We start from the raw sequence: 14,009 nt of genomic DNA on the forward strand, positions 1-14,009 counted from the left end.
GGTGGGGGTTGCTTTGAAAGGCAGCATGGTCTAGTGGTTATAACAGGACTTGACACCAAGACTCCTGAGTTCCACTGTTGGTTCTGACACTCAGTGTGCATTGGCTTTCTCTAGCTGTAGAATGGGGGTGAAGGATGCCCAACTTTGTAAAGCCCTTGGAGCCACGCAGGTGGAATGGGCTAGGCTAGTGCTGAGTGTCTGGGATTACAGGTACTGTAGAAGTATACGCAAAAAGAAAAGGAGTACTTGTGGCACCTTAGAGACTAACCAATTTATTTGAGCATGAGCTTTCGTGAGCTACAGCTCACTTCATCAGATGTTTACCGTGGCTCAGCATCTGCGATGGAGTCAGGGGACCAGGCCATAACCGGGACACGTGTCCCTTTCCCCCGGCACAGCTATGCAGCCACCTTCTCTCCTTCCCTGCCCGTTCCCCACCCGCTCTGTGCTGGCGGCTGCCCCGTGCAAATCGCTCTGCTGCTGCACCTCAGCCCTGGTGTGTGGGGTCGGGGGCAGCCAGAGCCCCTGGGATCGGGGCGAGCCGGCTCTTGGGGGTCGCGAGGGCGTTGAGCCGCCAGACTCTGCAGCGCCCGCTGCCGGCGGTGGGCAGCGCTGCAGGCCGCTCGTGGGCAGCTGCGGGCAGCAGCAACCCCAAGTGAATGCGCGGGGAGGTGCCCAGCAGCTTGGGCTAGGAAGTTGCATCCCAAGCGCAGAGCACTCTGGGACTTGTAGTTCCCACCTTCCAGTCCCCCGCTCCCATTGTCGCTGCTCCTCATCCCTGGCACCTCAGCCCAATAGACCGCCGCGGCCAGGAGGCCTCCTGGGTTCGGCGCTGTAGCCGCGGCCCCAACAAACCCACTGTCGGGGGTGGCAGTGTGCTCGAACGGACTACAATTCCCACAATGCTTCGCGTTCCACAGCGACTTCCGCTCCGGCTTCGCAAAGCCCCCTGGGGCTTGTAGTCTTCCTGAGCGATTCACCGTGACTCTTACGCTGTCTCCTCGACGTAGCCCCTTTGGTCCTCTATAGGTTGCTGCGCTACGGAGTTGGCGTAAGGCCGGGTTTCTGGACTCCCGGGCAGGCTCCGCTTGAGCTTCTCATTGAAGGGAGAGGAAACAGTTTCCGAAGCAGCTGGGAGCCGTGAAGGGAGAGGGTCAAAGTTACTCTGCCCGGGGGAAAGTGAGGGGCCCGGGGGACGCGAGCTGCAGCCCAGCCGCCTCTCGCCAAAGGTAAGTGCCACCCGCGAGGGAGGGGCGCAGGGGCTGGGGAGTCCCCCCCCATGGAGCCGGGCCGGGGAGCCCCCTCTCTGGAGCCGGCGGAGGGGACGACGAGGCGCTAGGGAGCGCCCCCACCCCATGGAGCCAGGCGGTGGAGTTCCCCCTCCCCAGGGAGCCGGGCGAGTTTAGAGGGGAGGCAAAGGAAGGGGGCAGGGAGTCCTCTCCCCATGGAGTTTTCTACAGCTGGGAAAAGGGGATCCTCTCTGTAAAACCATTGGCTAAAAGGAGGGAGTAGTCAGCAAATGGGGGGCAGCCCTTCTACAGCCTATCTAGCTTTTTGAGCCCCGCCAAAAGAGGGGGATCCCCCAGCATTCTTACCCAAGTAGGAATAACCAGGAGAGAAGAGTGCAGCTGTACCTTGCTCTGAGCCTATCTAGGAGTGCCCCCCCGCCGCCAAATGTCTAACTGGGAATGGAGAGTGAAGGGGCAGCGTGTGTGTGTGTGTTGGGGGGCGGGGGTGTTGTCTTGTCCTGGCTGGGAATGGGTCCATAGGGTGTAGGAGACAGTAGGGGAAGAGGAACTCCAAGTGGTCCTTTTCCCTGGTTCTTTGTTAAATCACTTGGTGGTGGCAGCATACCTCAGACAAAGGACAAATAGAGATTTGTGCCTTGGGGAAGTTTTTAACCTAAGCTGGTAGAAATAAGCTTAAGGGGTCTTTCATGGGGGTCCCCACGTCTGTACCCTAGAGTTCAGAGTGGGGAGGAAACCCTGATAGGGGTGTTGTCCTGTCCTGGCTGGGAATGGGTCCATAGAGTGTAGGGGGCAGTGGTGTAGCTGGGGGTGTCAGGTTGGATCATTACAGACAGGGCAGTGGAGACTCTCTCCTCTTGTTGAAATAAGATGAAAGCTAAATGAACTGGAAGAGAGACGGTTGCAGGATGGGTGAGATATTTGCTGCTTGAAACTCACTGACTCTCCTAATGGCCCAGAAGCATTTTAAAGCCCTCTGGAAGTTGGGACTGACAATCTTGGCTTTTGCTGGCTATTGCTAATTCACACTCACCTGATTCCTTGTTGGGCCCTGTGCTTTCTGTGCGTTTTATTCCTCACAGTATTTTGCTGTGGTTTGTTCTGCCTCTTGTAAATAACAACCACTCCCTTACCTGCCCAACCTCGCCTGTTACTGCTCAGGGACCTGGCCCTGATGTGCTGTGTAGCAAGGGGACTGCTCTTTATAACAAACCACAAAGTGGGCAGAGCTACTGGGCTCTCTTCTGCTAACACCTGGTCACCTTGCATGAAGAGGAATTTTTAGCTGGATTGGCAAAGTAGATCCATTCTGAAAGCTGGACTGCCTCAGATCGATGGGAACAGCTTCTTAATAGCCAGGATAAAATATGGATAAGAAAACCTGGATGCAGTCCCATATAGGAATATAGTCCAGTAAATATGGGACCAATGGGCAGCGCTGCTGAGGTTGTGGTTGTAATTATTGCTGTATAATAGTGCATATGATGAGCCTAAAATTATGCCTATCCCCTTAATATTTCTGACTTTATTTATAATTGGAGCCAGATTGCTTAAAAAAAAAAGATTACAGGGCAGAAACAGAGATGCTGTGGAACCTTAGTGAATCCCTCCCAATATAATGAATTTATTTATTAACACTTTGCACTTCTGCGGTGCTTTCCAGTCCCTGAGTGCTTCACAAACAGGGATGAATTTAGCCTCCCAATCCCACTGAGAGACAGGGAAGTATTGTTCACGTCAGGTTATATCAAGGAAATGGAGACACAGTCTAGTTAAATGACTGCCTGGAGGTTGAACAGTGAATCAGTGGCAGAGCTAGAAAAAGAACCCAGAAATCTTGCCTCCCATTTGTATGCTGTAACTGCTAGAACAGGACTCCTGTCACTATCTGAAGCAGGGTCATGTGTTCAAGTGTTTAGGTGCTATTGCCTGTTTATTGTATCCACCTGTTGTCACCTGTCTCACATTGTAAGCTCTTCAGGGACTTAGATCTGTCTTTGTGACCCCTCGGTGTTACTACACTGCAAATAAGACTTAAATACATCACTGTAAGTCTGATACAGTGCATGTAATGGGCTCTTTCCTCTAACCAAAGCCTCTGTTATTTAAATAACTTTCATATGCCCTTCTTGCATTCAGACAATTGAGTTTTACATCTCCTCCACCTTGCTTAGCCTGAAAGCAAATTCCATGGAATGGTTATCCTGTGTACTAGCTGGTAGACAAGATTATATACATGCGTGTTTGAAAATGCCTTTTTTTTTTTTCATTTCAACAACAGGAGAATACATTTGTGCTTGATATTCTGTAGGCTTTTCTCCGCGATATGCACTAGTGCCTGTGAATAGCCAAATATAATGAATGGTTTTCCTTAATGTACCTACTGCACATGCACAGGGATATTATCAACTGATAGTGGGAGACAGTAATGGTTTGTTCAGGAGTTACCAGAGGCCCTGCTATTAATGTGCTGAGACTTAAGGCTAGGTTGGGCAAAGTATAGACCAGAGCTGCCTTTTAATACAGACAGGGTGGCCCCAAGAGTCTTACGCATCCTAGGTTGCAATGCTACTTATTAATCTGAGTGACCAGATCACAGTGTAGCAGTGCATGTTGGGACCTGTAGTTCCTAGGGGTTGCCTGTTGTGTTAAAGGAAAATCTGGTTGCCATCTGTTCATTGTACGCATTAGGTGTGGTTTTTGTAAATGGTAACAGAAATCTATAAGGCCAGGAAATCATTTTCCTTTCATCTTGAGGCATGCTGAGGACCAGCTGCACTGAGTCTGCTGGGTGACTTCCTTTGCAGCTGCATTGTGGGACCCACTGGCACGATAAGCAGCATAATCGATTAGTTTATGTCTGAGTGTGATCCCGCACTGTTCAAGCCAATGGGAGTTTTCCCATTGACTGGCATGGGACCAGGATCGAGTCTGGCTTGCGATGTTAAGGGATCAAGAGTCCAGTAATGTATTGGGAAAAGTGACTTGCATCACCCCACTTCATTCGGGATGTAAACATTACCCTGTATTGAACTGATACTTGGAATCCCTGAGTACGTATGAGATCCTAATGATCCTTATGAGTAAAAGTCTCTCATGCTTCACTCAACCTCTGTCAGAGCCTTGATCTCTTGCCTTTTGGGACACAAGGGGTGGCCCACCGTCCCCCACTGCTCCCCAGATGTTTGGGGGCTGAAAGGCCTTTGATTGCAGTGGTAGGTTTTTATGTATTTGTGTGGGGGGGTGGGGTGGGGTGGGCTCAATTCCTTGAGGTGGGAAGAGCAGTCTTCCCTATTCTGATGACTTATTGTACAGTTAAGGAGGGAGCCCAGGATGTGCCAGGTGCGTGTTGTCTTTGTAAATCTGAATAAATATTAAGCCATAGAAAAGTTTGAAGTACCACTAAAAGAGTCTGGCATACTGCTAAAGTCTGTGTTACTGAGGTGCTGGAGTGACCCATGTAGGCAGCCAGGTATCCCTGGTGCACAGACAGGCGTGAGTGATGGTACGTGCTGGATTGTGTGCGCCAGACTTGGGCTTCCTGAGGACACCATTTATCTTTGCTCTGAATTCCTCCTGCTTTGGGAGTTTAAGCCCAGCCCTCGGCGTTACCTCAGCACTGTTTGTCCTTGTGGCAGGCTGGAGTATGTATGGTATAATTGGCTTTGTCATGTGGAAAAGAATTCACTGGGTTTTGTCAAGATGGCTTTGAGTAAGTTTGCTGGGTTGCTCCTCTGTTGATACAAGACTGTTGAAATCACTGGGGAGGGATATCCTGGTAGGAGTTGCCAGTGCCTCTCCTCTGAGTTATTGGCACCTACAAGCACAAGCCATATTCATATCCTAGAGCAGGGGTAGGCAACCTATGGCACGCGTGCCAAAGGCGGCACGTGAGCTGATTTTCAGTGGCACTCACACTGCCCAGGTCGTGGCCATTGGTCCGGGGGGCTCTGCATTTTAATTTAATTTTAAATGAAGCTTCTTAAACATTTTAAAAACCGTATTTACTTTACATACAATAGTTTAGTTATATATTAAAGACTTATAGAAAGAGACCTTCTAAAAATGTTAAAATGTATTACAGGCACACGAAACCTTAAATTAGAGTGAATAAATGAAGACTCGGCACACCACTTCTGAAAGGTTGCCGACGCTGTCCTAGAGAGAGAGCAGGCCAGATCTGTTGCTGCTGCAAATTGGCATAGGTCCACTGAAGTCAGTAGAGCGAAGCTAACTCTCACGTGCTAAGGATCTGGCCCCTCGCTTTTGGGGCATGTGGTTATTTTAAGTTAGGCTAGAAAAAAATGAATAGACATTTTTCCTCTCTTCTTTTCCATCTAAACCCTGTTCCCTTCTCTGCTTAGTCCTCTGTGTCCCATCATGAACTCTTGCCATGCATGGGGGCAGATGGGACCATTCTGAGCTGCTAGCATCAGGGCTCAGTATCACTTGGGGAGGAGAGGGAAAGGAATGGAGTTCAGAACAGTGATTGCTCTAAGCTAGTAGTGTTGGGCGTTAGCAGTAGCTAATAGCCGGTCGATGGAACGAGGGGCACCGTGGCTCTGACAAGGACATGTGAACATGGCCTCGCTATGAGAATCCCCCTGGGCAAAGCAGATCCTGCTTGTAATGTAGTTCAGGCTGCTGAGTTAAGGTGTCCTCCTTGGTTTTCTTTCACTAATCCGCCTCCTTCCCCCTGCCATCCCAAATGTAGCTCCATGGGATGTACCTCTGTGAGGCTGGAGTGTATTGAATATGGCTATCAGGTTATACCAGGGATTGGCAACGTTTGGCACGTGGCCCGCCAGGGTAAGTCCGAGGGCTGAGGGATTTGCTGGCTGCCGCTTCCCGCAGCCCCCATTGGCTTGGAGCAGTGAACCGCAGCCAGTGGGAGCTGTGATTGGCCGAACCTGTGGACGCAGCAGGTAAACAAACCGGCCTGGCCTGCCAGGGGGCTTACCCTGGAGGGCTGCGTGCCAAATGTTGCCGATCCCTGGGTTATACTATATATGAGTCTTCATCTTTGCCTTGGACTAGAAGGGGTGGGGTGGAGCAGAACAGGCTCCCAGTACACTGAGTCCTGGGTAGTCTGGAGTGCCAATGCTTGTCTAGTGTTTGTTGATCACTATCGAGGAAGCAAAGGCAGGGATAGGGGCCTGTGCATAACTCTTGCCTCCCCCAACCTCTCCCACGTATTAGAGGCTCTTGCCTTAGTGGATGGAAAATGCCACAGAGGCTCCCTAAAGCTGCTTATTGTTCCTGAGTTAAAGGATGGCGCGGGTGGGGTGTGTGTATTTCCTCACTCTCAGGGGAAGAGCAGCTGCCTCTGTTTTTGGATTGGAAGAGGGAGAGTGCACCCAGAGGGAAATTGAATCCAATCCAGAGAAGTGGGTCACCAGCAGCAAGAGGGATTTTTTCCCCTGCCTTTACATCGCAGAGGATTGCTGTCCTGTCAATGGCGCCAATGTTTGACAGCCCAGATAGTGCTTTTATATTGATGTAATTAGCAGGCCCTGGGGTTTGTTGTTTGTCTCAGGGGCACTGTGCTTTTCACTCTAAATCACCTAAATACAACAGTACGGACTGGAGAGCTGCTCCCGTGGGACAGGAGAGTGTCTGCGGCCTGTGCAGCACCCTTCGGGCTTTTAGAGGGTCAAGTCCATCGCCACTGAGACTTCTTGGTGGGTTTCTTATTGCCTTTGGGAGGAGGACAGCGTCTTGCTTCTTTTGGGACTGGCAGGCTGTTTCTGAAAAGCTTGAGATGATCACATTTGACCTCAGAAATCTCAAGCTGAACATTGGATCTTTCTACCTACATTTCAAAGTAATGATGATTTTGCCTGTGTCTGCTCATTCCCATACAAATGGATCCTGCAGCGCTTTGCTGATGTTGTGTGGGTATCTATACATCAAGATATAAATTGCTTCACTCACCACTGAAATGCAGCTGATTCTGGGACAGCACGTAACACCTGGTTAATGGTGCACAGCAAAACCATGTGAGCCTTTGGAAGGGATGTGAGGAATACTGTATCCATGTGAAAATTCAGGCAGGCCAGATTGAATGGTCCAGACTGGAATTGTGCCAGGACACTGGGATTAATGGTTCTCTTCTTAAAAAACTGCTGTTGGATCAGCAAAGACCGCAAATGGTCAGGACATCTGTTTTTACTCCCTTTGTGAAAGAGCACCCCCTACTACCTGCCAGCGACATAACTGACTTGGAGGGAAGAGCGCCACCTACTGAATCCCAACCACCACTACCTGCAATACCTAGACATCTTCTTGCATCTAGGTATCAACCCAGCCCAGTCCTGCTTAGCCTATTGAGTGCTGACAAGATCATAGCAGGCCTCACTACTTTGTTTTCTGTCACACAGTTCTCCTGTCTGCTGAAAATCTGTCCATCCTATAAAATAAGTGTTTACTTGGAAGCTAAATCATTAAATGCTCTGCCAGGTGACATATTAACTAGCTTGTTTTTGTGCAGCGCTGTTAAGATATGAAGCCCTATTATTCAACTTGAGGCAATTGGTTTCCTTGTGGTGGCAGGCAAGACCGTTGCGCTGTGCTGTGCACTTCTCTCCCTGTCGGCTCGGTTTTCTCGAACAGCTGGAGGATTGAAATGGACAAGGATCTTGCTCTCAAATTCTTGTCCATATCAGTTGCCCGCCTGCGCTAAGATCAGAGCAGACAAGCAGGGTAGTGAGACTGTGACATACCCACGTTCAACTTCCTGTGCCCAAGCACAGTTAGGAGGTTTGTATGTGCACACATGCTTCCGAAAGTGATGTGGAACCATCTATCCTAATACCGTCACTTATGCTGCATGTTATCATCTGGCATCAATCTGAAAATGTCTCATTAACTCTGAGTTAGCGGCCATCTTCATGAGGAACAGAAATAAATAGTTTTGGAGCTGGAGTTGGAATGGCCTGAATATCTGGCTGTCTTATAAAAGATGTGCTCTAGGTCAGCAGGAACATACTGGGATTGCTTCAGGAATGACTGGATGAGATTCTATGGCCTGTGCAAGAGATCAGGCTAAAATGTTCGCAGCGGTCCCTTCCAGCCTCAATCTATGAACTTGTACTGGGCCTCAGAGTCTGGAGGAGTTTCTTGCCTGCTCAGTATCACTTTTAGCATGTCTTGTATACTGCTGGTTAGATGCTATTAGCAGTGCCTACATCCAGGCCTGAATTCATGCAGTGGGTCTGATTCTCCATTGCCTTGGCATCTGGCATCCCATGTGCCTGTGCAAAGTATCCGCAAAATACTATGAAATAAAATTCTCTGCTTGCCTGCGCTGATGGTTACCCACTTTGCACAGGTGTAACTGACAGCACAAGGTGGAAGTTAGGTGCAGAAGCATGCTTGTAATTTTAAAGATAAACTGTAGTAAAGTTTTGAGGGTTTTTTTAAACTCCTCCTCCCCACCCCCGTACGATTCACAAAGTATATATCTAAAAGTAGGTAGCCTTGTAGTTTTAACTCTTATTCACTCCACAGCCCTGAGCTGCAGCTGTTCTAGTGTCTCTGTGGGACACTGTGGCCACTCTGAAATGTAGATTAAAGGAGCCAAACAATTACAAACAGGGGTTCTTCGCGACTTTGTCACAGGGCTATAATTTCTCATATGGTGTCTCAGCCCAAAGGAGACTGGGAGCAGGGCTGGGATAGGGTGGGTTTTATTAAAATCCATTGAGCTGGTTTAGAGATTTGAGAACATGGGGGAAATGCATCTTTTTTAAAATAGCTGTTTTTTTGCAGTAGGATAACAAAAATTAACCTTTAAACTTCAAAGCTTACTAGGTCTTAATGCTCACAGGGGACAAGCGCATTTAACCTATTCAGAGGAATCTTTGTTCATAAATTTCTAGTAGATGCAATTGCTAATGACACACTGGCCATGCCGAATAATTAATGTCTGTTACTGTATTTGAACACGCAGGCAGTGGGACCATCCGGAGAGCCGGGTGGGCATGTGCAGATCCCTCTGGAGATCCTGCCCCTGTTCCTGATTGTGGGAAGCTACCCAGAGTCCGTATTGTTAGGATCCTGCTGAGTTTTCTAGGTGTCAAAGAGCCCTCATTGAGCTAGTGACAGCAGAAATGGTAACAGAACAGTGAGGCGACAGCCTGTTCTGAACGGAGAGCAAAAGTCTCTGTGTAACCCCTAACCACAACAGATAGGCTCCTGTCTCCAGGCAGGTTCAGACACTGATGCTGTAAGAAGCCCCAACGCCTTCTGGGAGTTGTAGTTCTGAAGAATCCACAAGTATCGTGAATGACTTAAAAATACGGAGTGTATTGTATGCATTGGTGAGGTGCTCATCAGCATGGTATCTCGACAATGGTTTATTCATATATTCGTTTTCCCTCCATTCACCGACCCCACACCAGTGTCAGTTGGTGCTGATCCTAGCAGACTGTAGCCGTCATATAAATAACAGGCCAGATCCTCAGCTGGTGCAACTTACATGCATTGATTATAGTGGCACTTTGCTGGCTTACACCAGCTGAGGATCTGGCCTATAGAGTGGAAACCAAGACCCAAGCCACTGGTTCACAACCTTTTTCTATTCTTATCATGGATGGCAGGAGGGGTTCTATCCTTTCTCTCCCCCTTCTCTGTATCCCCTTACCCCAGTACAGTCTGCACCATCTCCCCTTTTCCCTGTCTGTTTTCTGACTTTTTCCCCTTCACTCTTTGGTAATGCTCCCTCCTTGTATCAGAAGGCTCTGTGCTGCTGGGGCTGGGTTGCATGTACTCTTGTGACCAAAGTGGTGCTGCGACAGCCGGAGAGAGAACCTTGGCCTAGTGGGATGATGGCCTGAGCTTTGCAGCCTTATAAACTGGAGCTCCCCAGACAGTTGGCTGTGTCGGAGGCCATCTCCAGAACCGGGAGGGCAGGCAAGTGGCTTTAAGGAGCCCCATGCTGCTTTACCTGGAGTCACCAGCGTATGTGATATTTCCAGTTTGGGAAGCAGGGCCCACCAGTGGGACAGAGATAAGAAGCGGCAGGGGAAGATGGAGCTAGGGTAATGCAGCTCTTACTGCTCCTTTGCTCCGCCCGAGGAGTGGAGATGGGTGTGTTTGGGCTGGACTTACACCTTCAGTGTTGGCTTGGCTGCTTTTTCTCTAGAGGACTTCTTTCTTGGCCAGTCTCACATCCCAGTGAACTAGGAACATGGCTAAATTGGGCTTATCCTGATCTTGCCTTGTAAGGATCCCATTGTGACGGGTTTGGTCACAGAGACCCCCTTGGGACTGTTACCTGATGTGCTGAAACTACCTCTGAGCCTGTTTTCCCTGCCAACTTGGGACTCCAGAACCTGTCTTGTTTAGCCAGACACGCTACTCCGCTGCAACACAGACCCAGGGTCTGAACCACGACCCCAAAGCTGCAGACTTCAACCAAAACTGCTCAGCAGGTTTCCTATCTCCAGGACGCAGACACCCAGCTCCCAATGGGATCCAAACCCCAAATAAATCAGTTTCACACTTTATAAAGCTTATACAGGGTAAACTCATAAATTGTCCACCCTCTATAACACTGATAGAGAGAGATGCGCAGCTGTTTGCTCCCCCAGGTATTAATCACTTACTCTGGGTTTAATAATAAATAAAAGTGATTTTATTAAGTATAAAAAATAGGATTTAAGTGGTTTCAAGTAATAACAGACAGAACGAAGCAAGTTAACAAGCAAAATAAAACAAAACGCACAAGTCTAAGCCTAGAACATTTAAGAAACTGAATACAGGTAAATCTCACCCCCGGAGATGTTCCAATAAGCTTCTTTCACAGACTATACTTCTTCTTAGTCTGGGCCCAATCCTTTCCCCGATACAGTTCTTGTTAGTTCCAGCTCAGGTGGTAACTAGGGGATTTCTCATGACTCCAGCCCCCTTTGTTCTCTTCTATCCCTTTTTATATCTTTGGCACAAGGCGGGAATCCTTTCTCTCTCTCTCTGGGTTCCCACGCTTCCTTCTAAAAGGAAAAGCACCAGGTTTAAGATGGATTCCAGTACCAGGTGACATGATCACATGTCACTGTAAGACCTCATTCTCCATTCTTGCACGGCTCGCCTGCACCTACCCAGGAAGGTTTTTGAGTAAACAGAGCCATTCAGAACCAATTGTACTAGTTAATGGGAGCCATCAAGTTTCCAAGCCACCATTAATGGCTCACACTTTGCATAGTTACAATAGGACTTCAGAGTAATACTTCATATTTCTAGCTTCAGATACCAGAATGATACATTCATACAAATAGGATGGGTTTCAGAGTGGTAGCCGTGCTAGTCTGTATCAGCAAAAAGAACAAGGAGTACTTGTGGCACCTTAGAGACTAACAAATTTATCTGGGCATAAGCTTTCGTAGGCTAAAGCCCATTTCATCAGATGCATGCAGTGGAAAATACAGTAGGAAGTTATATATACACGTACAGAGAACATGAAAAAAAGGGGTGTTGCCATACTAACTCTAACAAGACTAGTCAATTAAGGTGGGCTATTATCAGCAGGAGGAAAAAAAAACTTTTGTAGTGTTAATCAGGATGGCCCATTTCAAACAGTTGGCAAGAAGGTGTGAGTAACAGTAGGGGGAAAATTAGCATGGGGAAATAGTTTGTACTTTGTGTAATGACCCATCCACTCCCAGTCCTTATTCAAGCCTAATTTAATGGTGTCCAGTTTGCAAATTAATTCCAGTTCTGCAGTTTCTCGTTGGAGTCTTTTTTTTCAAGTTTTTTTGTTGAAGAATTGCCACTTTTAGGTCTGTAATTGAGTGACTAGGGAGGTTGAAGTGTTCTCTGACTGGTTTTTGAATGTTATAATTCTTGACATCTGATTTGTGTCTATTTATTCTTTTGCATAGAGACTGTCCGGTTTGGCCAATGTACATGGTAGAGGGGCATTGCTGGCACATATCACATTGGTAAATGTACAGGTGAACGAGCCTCTGATGGTGTGGCTGATGTGATTAGGTCCTATGATGATGTCCCCTGAATAGATATGTGGACAGAGTTGGCAACAGGCTTTGTTGCAAGGATAGGTTCCTGGGTTAGTGTTTTTGTTGTGTGGTTGCTGAGAGTATTTGCTTCAGGCTGTCTAAGCAAGGACTGGCCTGTCTCCCAGGATCTGTGAGAGTGAGGGATTGTCCTTCAGGATAGGTTGTAGATCCTTCATGATGCGCTGGAGAGATTTTAGTTGGGAGCTGAAGGTGACGGCTAGTGGCATTCTGTTACTTTGTTGGGCCTGTCCTGTAGTAGGTGACCTCTGAGTATTCTTCTGGCTCTGTCAATCTGTTTCTTCACTTCAGCAGGTGGGTATTGTAGTTTTAAGAACACTTGATAGAGATCTTGTAGGTGTTTGTCTCTGTCTGAGTGATTGGAGCAAATGTGGTTGTATCTTAAAGCTTGGCTGTAGACAATGGATTGTGTGATGTGGTCAGGATGAAAGCTGGAGGCATGTAGATAAGTATAGCGGTCAGTAGGTTTCCGGTATAGGGTGGTGTTTATGTGACCATCGCTTATTAGCACTGTAGTGTCCAGGAAGTGGATCTCTTGTCCAGACTAGTCCAGGTTGAGATTGATGGTAGGATGGAAATTGTTGAAATCATGGTGGAATTCCTCAAGGGCTTCTTTTCCATGGGTCCAGATGATGAAGATGTCATCAATGTAGCGCAAGTAGAGTAGGGGCGGTCTCTACACAAAAGAATAAATGGACACAAATCAGATGTCAAGAATTATAACATTGAAAAACCAGTCAGAGAACACTTCAACCTCCCTAGTCACTCAATTACAGACCTAAAAGTGGCAATTCTTCAACAAAAAAACTTGAAAAAAAAGACTCCAACGAGAAACTGCAGAACTGGAATTAATTTGCAAACTGGACACCATTAAATTAGGCTTGAATAAGGACTGGGAGTGGATGGGTCATTACACAAAGTACAAACTATTTCCCCATGCTAATTTTCCCCCTACTGTTACTCACACCTTCTTGCCAACTGTTTGAAATGGGCCATCCTGATTAACACTACAAAAGTTTTTTTTCCCTCCTGCTGATAATAGCCCACCTTAATTGACTAGTCTTGTTAGAGTTAGTATGGCAACACCCCTTTTTTTCATGTTCTCTGTATGTGTATATATATCTTCCTATTGTATTTTCCACTGCATGCATCTGGTGAAATGGGCTTTAGCCTACGAAAGCTTATGCCCAAATAAATTTGTTAGTCTCTAAGGTGCCACAAGTACTCCTTGTTCTTTTTACAACTAGGATGAACACCCTCAGTAGCTTATAAGCTTTGTAACGACACCTTACCAGAGACCTTTTGCATAAAGCATATTCCAGTTAAATTATATTTACACTCATAAGCATATTTCCATAAACATATGAAGTACAATGTCACCTGCTCCTTTTCTCAGCCCAAGGAGTAGAGATGTGTGTGTTTGGGCTGGATTTGCACTTTCAGGGATGTCTTGGCTGCTCTTTTTCTAGAGGACTTCTTTCTTGGCCAGCCTCGCATCCCAGTGAACTAGGAACGGGGCTAAATTGGGCTTATCCTGATCTTCCCTTGCAAGGATCCCATGCCTTCAGGCCCTGTGTTGGGGACAGACCATTTTTAGGGCCTGGAAGCTTTACCCTGGATGCTGTCAGCTTGTCAAAGAGGAGAAGCCTCCAAGATATCCAGAGCTTTGTAGCTAAGAACCAGGACCTTGAACTGGGTTTGGAATCAAATGGGGAGAGGTCAGACTGCA

General features: G+C 47.5%; 1 protein-coding gene across 3 annotated transcripts in view; it reads left to right on the top strand.

Moving 5' to 3' along the window:
- The first annotated feature begins 1,145 nt into the window (after nucleotides 1-1,145).
- Nucleotides 1,146-14,009, top strand: part of CAPN15 (calpain 15) — a 95,754-nt gene continuing 82,890 nt past the window's right edge. For 2 of the 3 annotated variants that reach the window (XM_073362856.1, XM_073362857.1), the window contains exon 1: nucleotides 1,153-1,229. The gene's annotated coding sequence lies outside the window, so the exon portion shown is untranslated. Of the gene's footprint in view, nucleotides 1,230-14,009 lie in introns of all 3 variants that reach the window. The other variant, XM_073362858.1, reaches the window with a different exon arrangement.

Source organism: Lepidochelys kempii, chromosome 10, assembly GCF_965140265.1.
Source record: "Lepidochelys kempii isolate rLepKem1 chromosome 10, rLepKem1.hap2, whole genome shotgun sequence".
Lineage (NCBI taxonomy): Eukaryota > Metazoa > Chordata > Testudines > Cheloniidae > Lepidochelys > Lepidochelys kempii.